At 42.3% G+C, this 16,150-nt stretch overlaps 1 non-coding gene across 1 annotated transcript; it reads right to left on the minus strand.

Annotated features, from left to right (window-relative positions):
• Nucleotides 1-1,180: 1,180 nt before the first annotated feature.
• Nucleotides 1,181-1,254, minus strand: TRNAI-AAU (transfer RNA isoleucine (anticodon AAU)). Its single transcript has one exon. It is a non-coding gene; the product is annotated as a tRNA-Ile (tRNA).
• Nucleotides 1,255-16,150: the final 14,896 nt, after the last annotated feature.

Here is a 16,150-nt window from a genome sequence, read left to right on the forward strand (position 1 = left end):
GCTGTTAGCTCAAGATGTTTTCCCAAAGAAGCGGTGGTCTGTCTGTACGCAGCTCCAGTAATGAAACCACCAATCCCTACAAGGAAAACATTTCCACCAGAAGGTTTCCCTCCTCTGAAGAAATCCCATTTCAGTTCAGAGGTAGACAAGACAAATATAACACTCGTCTTGAGCTACCGAGAGAAATTTCTTAAAGACAAAGCACCATGATAATGGCCAGTGGGATGAGCAGGGATCTATCTCAGCCACTCTTGCTCATTCTACTGTGTCAGAATATCTGTTTGTCCTGGGTTTCTTTCTTGAACAAACGTACATAATAAAAATTAAATCTCAGACTGCAGCATGTCTGTCAGGCCTGGACATCTCCTGTAAGGAGCTGAGAACATTGTCTGACAAATCAGGCTGTCAAGAGACCTGCTTCTCCTCCTCCTCCAAAGGGCAAAAAAACCCACCTAAAACCCACTCACATCAGCACCGCTGGTTCCAGCCGCTGGCAGGAGAGAGCCATCAGTTATATGAATGTAATGAGCTGAAGACCTGGTATGAAATTTTAGTTATCAGTGATTACAAAGGACAAGTGAGGACCATCTGAAATCCCACAAGTTTTCTGGAGGCCTAATGCTGATTAACCAAGGAAGCATAAAGATGAGTAGATGCTCCCAGGCAACAGACACTGAATATTTGGTGAGGTCTGATGGAAAGATTTACAATGTTCCAGAGTGCACTTCCTACCTACATGGGCCTTTTTTTTTTTTTTCCCACAGCACTTTCCCCTATTTGGCTTCCCTCTCCCCAGACCACTCTGCTCTTTCCCCGCAAAGCCCTTGCCGCTCCTTTGTCCTGATGCCCGCTCCCACGGTTGGCTGCTTTCCCCCAGCTCAGCTCTAACCGCCACTCCGAAGCCCACCTTAAACCAGCCGCCCGTGCACGCACTCCTGCGTCTCTTCTGCGATCCCCGGGCGCACACCTTCCCTCCTCTCCCGATGCGTCGGCCGGGCTCTGTTCTCCGCCTTAGAGGAGGCGAAAAACAAACCAAAGCCTCTGCAGCGGCGGGCTCCTGCGTGGGGCCCTGCAGTCCGCGCTCACGGCCCCCATCGGGACCGGTTTTCTCTTTCGCGCTTTTCGCCACGCTGCCTCTCTCTCGAGAAAACGGGCGGGCGGGAGGGAAACCGAAAAATAGTGGCCCGTACGGGGATCGAACCCGCGACCTTGGCGTTATTAGCACCACGCTCTAACCAACTGAGCTAACCGGCCGAGCCCGTCGCCGCCAGCACGCCGCTGCCCCGCCAGCGTCCCGCGGGGCGAGTGCTCCTTCCCCGGGGTTTGGGGCTGGACTGCCCGCGGCGCCGGCTGCGCTTTGTCACAGAGACCCACAGAGCCCTGCCTGCCAGGGGGTGCTTGTGCTGCCTGGGAGGAGCAGAGCCTCCAGCCTGGGACAGGGACAACAGCACAAAACTTGTTCCCACTGAGGACAGGGAGGGCAACGGAGCGGGCTTCGGGGTGAGGACACGCAGTCTCTGTCCCTTGAGGTTTTCCAGGCAGCTTGGGACAAGCCCGCAGGAGCTTCCATGCCTACCCTCGCAGCAGATGCTGCTCTGAACACGGTTTTGGGCGAGATATCTCCCAGGGTTCCTTCCTTCCAAAGTTATCCCATGACCTGAGCAAAACTCAGCACAGCCTGCAGCAGGAGTGAGGCTACGAGCAGATCCATTGTCCTCTGATGAACCAGGGACCAGGCAGGGTTGACCAGCATCTACTGAAATACACCCAGCTGTAGGGTTGAATGAACCTGAGCCTGTAAGCACTTACCTTCCCTGGAAGGAGATAACAAGACAGGGAGGACTTAGTCACAATCCATTTTTATCCTTATTTTGTCTTACATAGTCAAAGTTTTACCTTTTTAAAAAAGTTAATTTTCCTAGCTTAGACTGCAATAAAAAAAAAAAAAAAAAAAAAAAAAAAAAAAAAAACAAAACAAGCTTTTCAAATTCTTGGTCTTCTTGGCAGAGCTCATTACAGAGGAAAAGTTAAACAGTATCTGTATCACAGCTTGGGGTCAAAAAGACTGACTCAGGATCACTGGGATTTTTTTTCTAGTCCATTCTCACCCTTGTGGCCAGTGCCCCTACACACACACTTCTTTTTGCTTTGCTCATGCCACCAGTTCACCTTTACTGCTGTTAGCCCATCTGCTAGCAGCTCCTTCCACAAAGATCCACTAAATTCCCCAGACCTTTGCCCAGCTTTGTCATAAAATCCTTCATCCCTAGGAGCCAACAGATCAGATCATTTAGATGCCATTCCTCTTCAGCTGTCCCAAGCCTCACATCTCTGCCTCCCAGTCCTGCCATCCTTAGCACCACACTCAGTCACCTCTCCACCTGCAGAGAGGACCATTTACTCCCTCTACCAGTAACTGCAACTATCATAGCCATTTGCAACAGCATATACAGAGTCATTATCATATCTGAGCTCCATCCCTTGATACTTCAGCTGCTGCTGCTCCTTGTCTGACTCTTCTGGTTACATTATCATCTTTTATCCTCCTTGGACATCTTTCTCTTCACCCCTACAGAATGGCAGCAGTGTTAAAAACTAAATAAATATAAGGGGCCACAGGTACATATGCAGCAGTAGTCAAATAGGAGATAACAAGATTCACTATCCCAGTGCTAACCTCTGAAGACTCCCACAGAGCATATGTCCTCTCACTCTTGACGGCCCTGTTTCATCAGCCCAGGAAACTCCTTCAGGCTGTAGGGGGCTTCCAACAAGCAGAGGAAGGAGCCCAGGGGGAGGTGGGAAAGCAGGAGACTCCAAACTCACTTCTCCTTCCCCTTTTCTATTTGACCTCCATGGAGCAGCAGCCAGCCAGTTGCCAGGAAGCACATATGTTCGGGGATATCTACAACCAACTGTATTTTCTGGGAAATGTCACCCTGCGTTAGGGTAAACTCAGTCAACAGCAAAGCCACATTTAGAACCTTAACACAAAGCTAGAAAGTGGAAGGACAGAAAGGAAAAGTACTCCCAAACAAGCCACAGCATGGGCATGTAATGTGGAGTCTGGGTAGTATCTGGACTGATAGAGCCTAAGTGGCAGGCGCAGGAACACCACACCTTCATTTATGTCTCTGGCACACAGATTCTCAGTTTGTTTTTTGGTAAGAAACAGATGATTTTTAGGTTGGGGTTTTTTTTGGTCAGTTGGTCCAGACAGCAAGGAGCAGGGCTCATGGCTAATCATCCCTCTGGCCTTTCTATCCAGAATAGCCCCAGAAGTAGCTGAACACAAGAACACAGTGCCTCTTAACACACAGCTGTCCGCCACTGTTTTGTGATCAAATCTGTCCCACTTATGCGATGCTGAAACAGAAAAATTCTGTGCCATTCAGGTGTTTCTTCCCAATGCCTCCTCGCCAAGTTAAGCAGACTTGTCATTTTCCTCACAATCACATGCCAAATGCCAACCCCTGCTTCTCTGAAACCCACTTCTACGGGCAGAAATAGCATCCTAACTTGGTAGAAAGGTTTCATTTGGGCTCTGCTGTACAAGCAACGCATTTTCTGTGATTAGACAGTGACAGATAATGTAACAGTTTGGGAGATCAATGCTGTCTCCACAAAAACAAAATTTTCTCATTGAACAGTAAACTCTGGTTTATCTCCAGTATGCGGGATCCATACTCTAAAGCAAAGAAATAAAATGGCCTGGAATAAGAAATAACTACCAGGCTATATTGTAGGTATCTGTAACATTATGGAACATAGAGTTTGTGCATGCAAAGCATTTGCAAGCATTTTTCAGCACCACTGATCTAAGTGAATTGTGTTCACAAGCACTTCATTGAATAGAATCTCAGCTTTAAGGGTTTTGCTAATTCAGGGCCTCCCCTAAACATCTGAGCAACTTCAGACTTTTACAGCGCATTTAGAATATCTGCTACAATATTCCCTTCATGACCTTTCCATTATATATTTTTAAAGACTCAAAAGTGTTCATATTCATGAAAATACGGGCAGCAGGAGACTGAGGAAAGAGCAAGGTCCAAGGTGCTTGAGTTCCATCTCAGATCTTCTCTTCAATTGCCTGTTCCCTCCCTGCCACAAGTCACCCAGCATCCCCCTACACTGCACCACTCTGCCTGACCTCTCCCCTGCCATCTACAGTTACATCACTGGCACTGGCAGCAAGAACCTAGCTCACTGCACAGAATGGAGCCCTAACTCTGTGCTCCCACCTGCCCCCCCCAGCACAACCTGTGCTGGCTGGGCTTTAAGCTCCAATTCCAACAGCTATGCCTCAGTGTGTTGTCTTTTCCTTTTAACTGGAGACATATTACCAGATTATATCAACTTCTCCCACACACTGTGCTCCAGCCTGTATTACACAGCACATAGCACCACAGGCCATGCTGTCATGAGCCCTGCCTATGTATAAATACAAGATCATCTTCTAGGAAAAACAAGATGTTTAGGAAGAAAGCACAACAGCGCACACTCATGGGCTTCCTCCACCTCTGCCCCTTTCTGAGTGCATGCGCTGCAGGACATATTAAGATCTTATTTCATATAGGCCAGTAAGGCATCTGACAAAGTGATCTTTGGTCACGGCTCACCATCCAGCCCAAAATGGCTCTAAATCAGCAACTGAACAACAAAGTAGAGCTTTAGTCATTCCACAACCATGTCCTGTTTGTGCTTATCTCTCATCAACCAGGGGGAAAAAAATTCATTAGCTGCCCAAATAAAAAGGTACAGGGAACTACTGTTATCAGCCTAAACACTACCAAGGGCTTTATTAATAAGCTTGCCACTGAAATCTCACTCATAAAAATGCTAATGCAAGTTATTTGCGTATGTCTGTGCATCAAAACAGAACACCCATGATGTTATATTTAATAAAATTATTACCCAATCATAAAGTAAACATTCAGTGGTCATAAAATGGGTGTTGAAGTGTAGATGTACATGCTTTCTATATTTATATCATTTTTAATAATAGCTACTGTGAGTTTTGAATAAAGCAGTCAAGAGGAACATTCCTGAGTGTTTTGAACTAGAAACTGCAGATTCACATCTAGAAATCACATCTAGAAGCAGGACATTATAGCCAGCATAACCACTGCAGTACGTTCCTTGTACAGCAGCAGTGACAGTGTCATGCTTTGAACAGAGCAACCCAAACTTATTTCACAGCTTCTGTGTTGGCCACCAGATGAGGACAACTCCAAAGTCCCAGGAAAAAAAAAAAACCTACCCTTCAGCCATCTAAAATGTCTCACCATCTATGAAAACTGGTCTTGCAGTGTCTGCATGCTATCACCATACTTATTTAAGGCTATATTTACTACAAATGTGATACAGGAGTAAGCTGTTCAAAGGGCACCAAGAAGTCCTTCACATTTCTCAGAAGACCTGGACATGCTCTATGACATGTAGGCAGGAAATACCCACATCCCGTATATCCCCTTAGCAAGCTGTGCCCTTAAGATGATGTAGCTATGCACACACAGCTAACTCCCCCAGCAGGCAGCACTTCAGTTTGAAGCCTTGCTAGCATTGTTTTGGCACCCAGGCTGGTGGTAGAAGATCCTGTGTAAAGACATTTTCTTGCTTGCCTGTGTCACAGTTTCTGGATCTAGTTTGTTGCCCTGGAAAATGTTTTGAGATGCTCTGCAACTCTCAGCCTCCAGATAATACCAGTCATCAATTTACCATTTAATATGCCACATTAAGCCTACCATTAGCATTACAGGGATTACCAGTATGAGTTATTATGAATACAGTCTCATTATTAGTGCTGAAATTGTTGGCAGCTTTTCCATTGTTAAATAGTGCCTATGTGGTTTTTTCCTGCTATGGATGTGCAGAATACATTATACTACATAAGCTTCACACCCACCTCAAGTAATATTCTTTTGCAGACACAAATAAGTTTGATTTTCCCCATTTTTATTCAGGAAAAAAAAAAAAAAGGAAGTTTAAGCCAGATCAAGCCACACTCATCCTTTTACATTTTGGAGTAATTTACACTTACAATTTGAAGATGCAATCTAGCTATTGCTCCAGAGTGGCTTGTAAACCTCACTAGAGTATCTGCTTTGTAAAGTCAGTTTCCCAATGGCTTTTTAAAAAAAATAGAATGCTAAAAAGCCAGAGTACCATAGAATTGCACTAAAACCTGCTTGCCAGTGAGTAATCTTGATTTTTTTAAATTTAATTATGTACAAGAAATTAATGCAGAAGAACCTTACAGTTGATTATTATTACAGTCTTTTAAATTTAAATATTCAGGGAGGTATGTTTCACAAGGTTCTTACATTTAAATCAAAATCAGTCAGAAACACATGGAATATCCTGACAAAGTAGGGTGCTTCTCCCTCAAAAATTAAAAAAATAAAAAATCCAACATATTTTTGGTGGAATTCCTGAAATTGCTTTTTTGCCCTACTTTATGAGATATATGAAAGACAGGTCCTACTTGACTGACCAGATTTTCTACGGCAAGGTGACCCACTTAGCACAGGGGGGGAAAAGCTATCAGTGTTGTCTACCTAGACTTTAGTAAAGCCTTTGACACCATGTCCCACAACATCCTCCTGGAGAAACTGGCTGCTCATGGCTTGGACAAGTATATACTTCAGTAGGTAACAAAGTGGCTGGCTGGGCCCAAAGAGTGGTAATGAACAAAGTTAAATCCAGCTGGGGGCTGATCACAAGTGGTGTTCTCCAGGGCTTTGTATTGGGGCCAGTTCTGTTTAATATTTTTCTCAGTGATCTGGGTGTGGGGATCCCCTCAGTAAATCTGCAGACAACATCAAGTCGGGCAGCAATGTTGGTCTGCTTGAGGGTAGGAAAGGTCTGCAGAGGGATCTGGATCAACAGGCTGAGGCCAGTTGCAAGAGGGTCAACAAGGCTCAGTGCTGGGTCCTGCACCTGAGTCACAACCCCATGCAAGGTTGCAGGCTTGGGGAAGAGTGGCTGGGGAGCTGCTTGGTGGAAAAGGGGAAACTGGGACTGCTGGTTAACAGCCAGCTGAATATGAGCCAGCACTGTGCTGGCAGTCTGAGAAGCATGAAGTTAGGAGAAGCAGCTGAGGAAACTGTGGTTGTTCAGCCTGGAGAAAAGAAAGCTCACAGGAGACCCTGTTTCTCTCTACAACTACCTAACAGGATGTTGTAGCAAGGTGGGTATCTGTCTCTTCTTCCAAGTAAGAAGTGATAGGACAAGCAAATGGCCTCAAGTTGTGCCAGGGGAGGTTCAGATTGGAGGTTAGGAAAAAATTCTTCACCAAAACGTTTGTCAAACACTGGAAGAGGCTGCCCAGGGAAGCAGTTGAGTCACCACCCTTGGAGGTACTTAAAAGACAGGTAGATGTGGTGCTTAGGAACATGGCTTAGTGGTGCACTTGGCAGTGCTAGGTTGATGGTTGGACTCCATATTCTTCAGGGGTTTTTGCAACCTAACCAATGATATTTTTTATTGTTAGATCTGTAAGCCCCACCATTTTTGACCCTCCTTTTTCTTCAGTCCAGGCAGACACCCCCTTTTCTGCTCTGTTTTGTAACGCACCCAGTGGTCATTAAAGTTCCATTTGAACACAATTAAAAAGGACTATAATTTTTATGCGATTAAATTGAGCCAATTATTTCTTGAAACCACCAGAGTATAATTTCCTATAAGCACTGAAGAAAAATCAATATCCCAAGTTCATAAATTATTTATCACTCCATCAGGCTGTCATTTGTTAATGTAACAAAAGGACACCATTCTGGACCCAGACAAGAATTTCAGCTTTCTTTCTAGAGAACACAGTAAAAATAAACCCACTAAAATCAGTGGAAAAAACAGAAGTATTCTCAGCTTGCTATGTCCATGTTCCTCGAAGACAGCTGTTTCCAAATAGGAAACATGAAAATGCAGAATGCCGCTATATAACTAAAAAGTTGCACATGGCTGTTGCCGTAGGTGACATTTTAATCTTTTGGTGGGTTTTTTTTACTAGTTTTAGAATCGGTTCAACTTAAGACTTACAATTACAGTTAGTGTTTGTGAACCTGAGTGTTGTAAGTCACATGCGCATGTTTAAAAAGAGCTACCAAAATATTTCTGTACTTTGGGTTAGCTTTCTTAACGTCATGCACTGTCCAAGATGTAGCAGTATAAACTGTCTATTCTCAGGTTTTTGTTGTGGGCTTTTCTGTTGGTTTGTGTTTTTTTTTGTTTTTGTGGGGTTTTTTTTTTTACTTACTATCTTTCTAGGTTCTCAGCTTCCTTCACAAAGTCTGTATCACTCTCATGGCTTTCCATCTTAACATTAATTTTTGCAACCACCACATATACTAAAATCTCCTATACCCATTTATGCAGAGGAAGCAGCTGAGGTATTTTGAAAAAATCAGGTATTCAAGAAAGGCAAAATGCTGTCACTCCACAGTTCACATCCTGATGCAGGTGTACCAAGTCATTACATCTCTTCAAAAAAAGCATTTGGGGCCAGTTAGAAAAGAATCACACCGACAGCCATCATCTCAGAAGCACAAGGGTCTCATTACCAGAACAGCAGTTCGTGGGCATGAAAGCACTACTGGATCAAGTTGTAGTAGGGTCCGCTCCTTTTTCTGTCCTCTTGACGTAGATAAATTGAACAGCACATAGCTTATTCAGTATATGCCTTTGTGATATGACCTTGGAATAAGAGTACCTGTCTAATCTGAATGGATATGAAAGTTGTCATGTTACTTCCCCAAATAAAAGGAGGCTTGGTCCAGTATTACTAGGTCAAGCACCCATTCATCCTGTGAAATGCTACTCTGAACAAAGTGAAAAGCAATTCTGATCACACAAAGCTGCACCTAGTTCTATCTAGCTGGTTTCAGAGTTAGAAACCAGATTGTCCTGAGGAGACACAATGCTTTAAGTTGCAAGATGTTATTTGAAATACTGCTCTTTGAAGTGGGGGGTGGGAGAAGGGGAATCGCATTACCATAAACACATGCACATTATTTCATCATCCCAGGCCTGGGAACACAAGCTGTAGAATGATATGATACATTGAATTTCACCATGTCTGTTGCCTGTCAAAGCTTTCCAGATGCAACCGTTCAAAATATATACATGAGAGCTCTCACTTCTCAAAGCCCAATCAACTAAAAAAGTGTCCTTAAGAACATGGATTGTACCTCCCCCTTGACATAAAGTTCTGTCAAGTGAAAGGTGACACCTAGTACATTTATTAATCTACAATCAAATAGTAACAATTCTTAATGTAAGGATTTTTAGCTTACCTCACAAGCATATGTATGACCACACTATGAACTCACTTTTTGACCAAATTCAGAACTGTCATCTGTATTTCAATAAAATTGACAAATGAATAGAGATCTGAGAGTTGTTCATTTCTTATATGCATTAGGAAACTAATCAGTAGGTAGAAGAAAGACACCTTAGCCCTGATCTTGTTAAAGGAAGGCCAGAGCCTTCATTAGACACTGGCATACTGAAACACAAGGTTTCTTAATAGGACAGAGGGAAGGGAAAAGGATTCCTTAGTTTTGTTGGTTACAGAGCCACTTACACACCAAATTGCAAAGATCCAAGAAACTGAGAACTTAAAGTTGAACCAATTCCCTAGGGTTTTTTTTCCATAAAAGCATGATATCAAAGCCCAGATCTTGCCAAGCAGGTAAATTTTGAGGAGCACACTTTAGTTTCATGAACACAGAAGTGTTCTAAGTACTCTTAAAAATTCTTTAATACACAGAAGAGGGTTTAATTAGCACAAACTCATAGCAGCCTGTCTTCTCCATGTCATTCAACACTGGGAAGACAAAGGGATTCTTCAGCCACAACCAACTAATTGAGAGGCACAGGTGAAATCTCTGTTCTGCCAAGCCACTACAGCTCCTAATTCTGGAGCAATACAGCATACCCTGAACTGGCTGTTACAAACATGGTAGTCAGTACAGCATTGGAGCAGTCTGTTTTCAGATTACAGCTTTAAATATCAGCATCGTCCAACCAGTAATCTCTTCTGAGTTTTGTATACCAACAGGTATGAGACAACTTAGCACAGCCAGAGTGCAGACTGAAAGCTTGGCAAGGATCTGTGTGTCCTGTTCATTCCCACTGAAGGCAGTAAAGGAACCTAATGGAAAGAGCATGAAGAGATGTTCTGGTTTAAGTTGCTGAACCCAGGACAAGAGAAATTAATCTACTGAAATGAAATTAAAGAGACAGCAAGTTAACTTAAAAGAAAAGATAGGTGCGAGCTGGGCACTTTCTGGTTTCTTCTTCAGGCAAAAATTAATGATCTGTGGTATCAGATAGGGATAAGAGAAAAGGAACCCTTTTTTCCTCCAAATAATAATACAGTAATAACTAGTTTATTGCTTTCTGCAGCAGCCCTGTAGTTTGGAAGCATTTCTCTTCTAAAAGATTTAAAAGTGATTTGAAGAAGAGAAATAACGGAAGGAATTTTAAAACTCCCTAGTACCTAGCAGCATCCTGCACAGACAGCACTGGAATTTGTTTTGAAAGTCTTACCCCCCCGTTGCCTACGTTTTAACAAAACTCTCTCTCTAAAGCTGAGTTTTCTTACGTAAACCAATCAGGGCTGTTTATTAGCAAAAATTCATTCACTTCAACTGAGTTGTTATTCACATTTACACTTGTGCCAGAGATCCCAGGCAGTGTCTGAAAACCCCAAGTCTTACAAGTTTTCATAGAACCCCAAACACTTCCTAGTCAAAACTTCCCTGTTCAGAATATTTCTGTTATCCAGGCGGAAATGGGAAGATAAAGAGGGAGAACATTTAGGCCACATGACCCAAGAAGACCATGTCATGAAAAGCTAGTGCTCTGGTGCACTAACCCTTCCTCCATATGGTAAGGACTTCTAAATGCATCCAAATAAAAGGCACCGCAAAAGAAAGTGACCATCAACGAACTCCAGGCACTATAAGCAAGAAATGCTTGAAGACCTTGTGCAAACCAACCAAAATCTGGTGCTCATCGTAGTGCTCACAAAGATTAGAAACATGCACATGTAGCCCAGTCTCACTGAAAAAAGCTTTATAGAAGTATTAGTAAATCAGAATGCAGGTGTCTTTAGAGCAGGCCTCTTATAGGGTTTGGCAGAGTTGACTTGTATTTCATTAGCAAGTACTGAAGCTCAGCAGGGGCAGATCTGAAGGCCAAGCAGCTGGAGGGCAGTTTTCACTCCATAGCAACTCCAGGGCCTTTACACTATGCCTAGCATGGTCCTGCAGAGTGAACAGCCATAAGCTTTTCAAGCGCTCTAGGTGCATCGCAGCATCTTTGCTTAGTTGCATCTTGCAAGAGCCTGGTTCACTTTTTCTAAACAGATTGTCCAACAGGGACAATTGGGAGACACGGGCAGAAGTGACACCTTCAGCCAATCTCACACACACTGAAACAGATAACACATTTAGGTATCCTCAGGTGCTCATATTTAGCCAAAGCTTGTTCCTGTATCACTAGGCTTATCTCTGTTTGCACTAACAGATAATCTGTGGTTGAAGAACCCACCTCCAATGACACAGGATTACACAAAAATTAGAGTAAAATTTAGAGAAAGTGGAAGATAACACAGTAAGAATGCAAGGCTGTGTTGCAGTAGATCCTCCACCAGGTTTCTGTATTACCTTGTTTAAGTAATTTACCTTCACCATGTCTCATCCTCATCTCCAGTAACATGAGAATGAATGAATACTGAGAACTACTCAGATATTAAGGGGTCACATAGCTATAGAGAGATAGCATTTGAGATAAAAAGTACCAAACAATTTTTGAAGCAGAGAGGCCGACTATGTAATTTCCATCTAAATCCCCACTGGAAATACCTTGGTCCCAGAATCATATGGCCACAAAACTCAAAGTTGACCTTGTCTCTGCTGGAATCCAGTGCATTGTTTCTCTGGTTGCCTTTTCTTTTAAAGACTCAGTTTTAGCTTAAGAGACCATCAGAAAACAAGAACAACCAACTCACCCACTCTCTTAAGTTAGTAAGAGCTTGTGAGCTTACAGGAACAAAAACCTCAAAAAAGCCTAACTTTAAATGAATGGCACCTGAAGGCTCTTAAAAGCACATTATTTTTAACAAGTAGGACTGGAAGCTTTTAGAGGCTTGTGCTGTCACAGCCAGAGTCAAGGTAAAAATCTGGGGGGGGGGGGCGAAGGAGAGAGAATAGAAATATTCCAACTTACCAGAAAAAAAAAAAAAGGCCTGAAAACAAATAAGGAACAAACAACAACAACAAAAGGTAACAAAAAATATCAAACAGTTGAGATCTACTAACAGGAGATGCTGATGAAACCATAAGCTCAGTGAAGTGAGAAGTGCAAGTGACTCCTCTCAGGGAAGGGAGCAACTGATTGATCACAGGCATTTTAATTCACTCCATTTTAGTTACAATTCAATCAAATGTATGATTTAAAGTGGGAAAGCAAGCATCTTGAAGGAAGTAATCTATATAAATGTAATGGATGTGGATAATATTGTAAAACATAAATCAGGATACAGGTGCCAGTGGGCTTGATTTAATTGTAGGGGAAAAGAGTGGCCATTTCCTGGCAGAGAACTTGGATGTACTTGTGAAAGAACTCATGTTTTCAAAATAATGATGTGCATCATGAAAAGGGCAACAGCTGCACAGCAGGAACTTGACAGGCAGATTCCTGCTTTTATTCAGTCCACATATGCACATGCTGATAATAGAAACATAAAAATATTCCTTTTGCATTATCATATGTAGGAGGGATATAGTCGTTTACTCTGGAAAAAAACTTGCTTTAACCCAAGAAAAACATGCTACTTCACAAGCAAGCATCAAAACAGTAGTGCTTTCACTGCTGCTTTAGACTTATGAATAGAACTGGACTATGAGGGATATGAGCTGACCATAGGCTGACAAAGATGTTATGATAGCAGAAATTTCCAAAAGGCCACACCAAGCACTAATCAGGGACTGAGTTTTAATACGTCACTGCAAAGAAAAATCCAGGTAAACTGTTCTCCCCACTGAAACAAAATGAAGCTGGCTAGATGTGGCTCATACCACACTAAGCTGCATGCTTGTCTTAGCACCTTTCAGCACATCAGATTGTTCAATTACATGAAAAACTTCTATCAATGAAATAAAAAAAATAAACAAATGAAGCAAGTATGCTTTAATGGAGACTGAAGTGACAAAGGAGGTCACAGACATGCACCCGATTCCTAAATCAAATTTAGCAGCTCTGAAAGTTCCTCAATACACAGCCCTGCAGAAGGAAGTCCCTCATCTATAAAAAAAAGCAGAGCATATATATTAGAAACACAGGCTGAGCTGTATGAAAAAGTCATAAATAATGCAACTCATTGAATTCCTTCCCACCTCCTGCCAGAATGGAGCAGGAACAGCTCATGACCTTCAGATAAGTTTTGTTATTCAGAAATCATATATGGAATTATCTCCAGGAATTCCTATTTACTTATACCTTCTCCCTGAATAGATAGGTGCTCTTATTTGCTGTTGGAAATTCCAGCTGTTTTCGTTGGCACTTAGCTCACATCGCACATCTCTCCTCCTCCCCTGAGCACAGGCACTTACTAGGAATTCATACAATTATCTATTTTAATCTTAAACCTTATCCAGGGATTTGTTTTCTGCAAACCTGGTAGAATGTTTCCTTGCAAGCAGAGAGCATTCATACCACTGCTACAGGCTACGCAGCCACACTGAAAGAGCTATGAACACAGAGACCTGGGCTCTAGGTCTTGGGCAGATGGTCACCTCTCAATACTCAAGTACTACCTGCGTCAGAGCAGCTTCCTTTAACAGCCACTACCAGGACTCGGGTATTAACAAACTCATACAACAGGTGTGAACCTGGAAACATTCACAAACCTTCTGTGCCATATTTACTCCAGCTCTATCAACACAGATACACTGCTCATTTCCAAAACCCTCCTGCCCATGTGTGAATAGAATGGTCTTGGGCTGAAGACTACATTAGCTGTGCAGAGGGTTGGACAACCTAGAGGATGTTCCAGATGACTGTTTCCAACATACCAATGTAACAGATGTTAGTGTACTCTTTACAAAAGTGTATCTAGTTTTCATGTTTTTTTTTCTGGATTTTCCACCATTTTTAGTCAGATACTTACTTTATTCATTCACACAAAAAGCACTTGTCAAACATATGGCCTGAACTTCTTAAAGCTTTATCTCCAGATGTGAAGTCTTTAATCTGCTGTCAAGTAATCTCCAAATAAAGCCTTTGAAATTGGCTCTCATTCAGGATCCTAGTATAAAAGTGCCCTTAATTTCTGTGTTAGGAACTTGAGAGAGGAGGTAGTTGTTTGGTTGTGGGGTTTGATTTTTTTTCTTCTTATTTAGAAAGAGAATCCCCCTTACGACCAACTTTTTTGCCTCTTTGGGAAGCAAGGGGAGCTGCTGAGCTGAAATATAGTTGCTCAGGATAGCCTGTGTTCAAATCAGTCACTTCTGCAACCTGAATCCTGCAAAGCTATCCCTAGAGTAGTCAAAACCCCCACACATTTCAAAGGAATGTGTTTATTTTATATGGAGAAAGTGGAACTTCAATAGCATTAAAATATTTTGGTTTACTTTTATATTGAAAAAATTTAAAATGCAACTTTCACTGTTTTTTTCCAGAGTTTGAGGTATGCACAAAAAATTAACAGAATACAAAAGTAAAAACGTTATCACTTGGTTTCAACTCCAGCAGAAATACCTTCATGATCTCAGATAAGCTGGAAAAGACAGAGGAAGGGATTTGATATGTTTCAAAACTCAGCTTGGCTTTCCAACAAAAACAAACTCATAAAGGTAAAACTTCCTGACCAAGCTTGGGTCCAACAACCAGTCCAGATGACAACTCTGCTAAAAGCAGCACTACTTCTATTTGGGAACAACCCACCAAGGTCCAAAAAAAAAAAAAAATGCATACCAAAACAATGGGCAAGCATAGAGAGAGGCTTATAGTAACTAATATTTAGTTGTAGGCAACACGCACTTTGCATCCTACTTCCATACAGGCGTCACAATGAAATCTGAACATTAGGCTCATCCCCATTAAAGTGTCAAAGCAATTTTGGGATGAATGTGAAGGAGCTAAGTGATCCAGGGCCAGTTTTTAAAGGTCAAATGCCTCTAGAAATAGTACATTTGTCAGCACGCCGCTGATGCAAGGAATTGCACTAACACAGAAATTTAACTACTACTCATCAGCGCTACCCCAAGTCCCTGAGGAGCAATGCTAAGGTACATTAATAGGGCAATGTGGAACAAATAGTTTTAAAATGTGAAGTTGTACTTCTGCCAAAGCCATTCACAGGCCTTCAAGCGAGACAAGGATGTCGTCCTTAGCACACCAAGGATTCCTGTGCACTAAGGATTACCTACACCTAGGTAATACCTAGGATTGTTCTTAATAAGCAACGCCTAATGGAAAAACCAATGATCAAAAAGCATCCTCCTTGATGCAAAGGACAATTAAACCATACAGAAAGGCAGTATGCACATTTACAGCATGTGTTGCTGGAATCTTTCAGCTACAGGTGTCCAAACACTTTCCAAGCAACTTGCTGTGTGTTCTCGCAAGAAAAGGCACAGTAACTTGGAGAGGTTATGCAATTTCCTCAAGAATATTCAAGGCTGGGCAACAACAGCTCAGTGACAGCCCTATGAATAGACTCCTGCTCTCCTGATTTCCAACTCCCCATCCCAGAAAGCAGGCCAGCAGCACCTCTCTGCAGCAGCAAGCCTTCCATTAAGGGCTGCCTATCAGGTAAGTTCTCTACCCACAGAAGATATATTAACCAAGATGTTACGTATACTCCAGCAAACACATCCACAGGATAATGGGAGGATGACACAGCAGCATTTGCATGAAACAACACCTCACCAAAGTGAGCGATGCCAATATTACATCTTTTCTAAAGGCCTTGGCTACAAACTTAAAATATTTGGAAGTGTAAATATTGCCTCTGCATTTTATGACACAATAAAAAGTGGTTTAATACAGCAATAAAAACTCAAATATGCCTTGACAAAGTTATTTTAAACACAGTTCTAAAGCTCATAGCTTAAAGTTTTAGACAGATATAATTTCAGAAGGG

This window comes from Neopsephotus bourkii, unplaced genomic scaffold (genome assembly GCF_033783945.1).
Source record: "Neopsephotus bourkii isolate Nb327-2 ecotype Australia unplaced genomic scaffold, CSIRO-AGI_Nbou_v1 NB_413, whole genome shotgun sequence".
Taxonomy (NCBI): Eukaryota; Metazoa; Chordata; class Aves; order Psittaciformes; family Psittacidae; genus Neopsephotus; species Neopsephotus bourkii.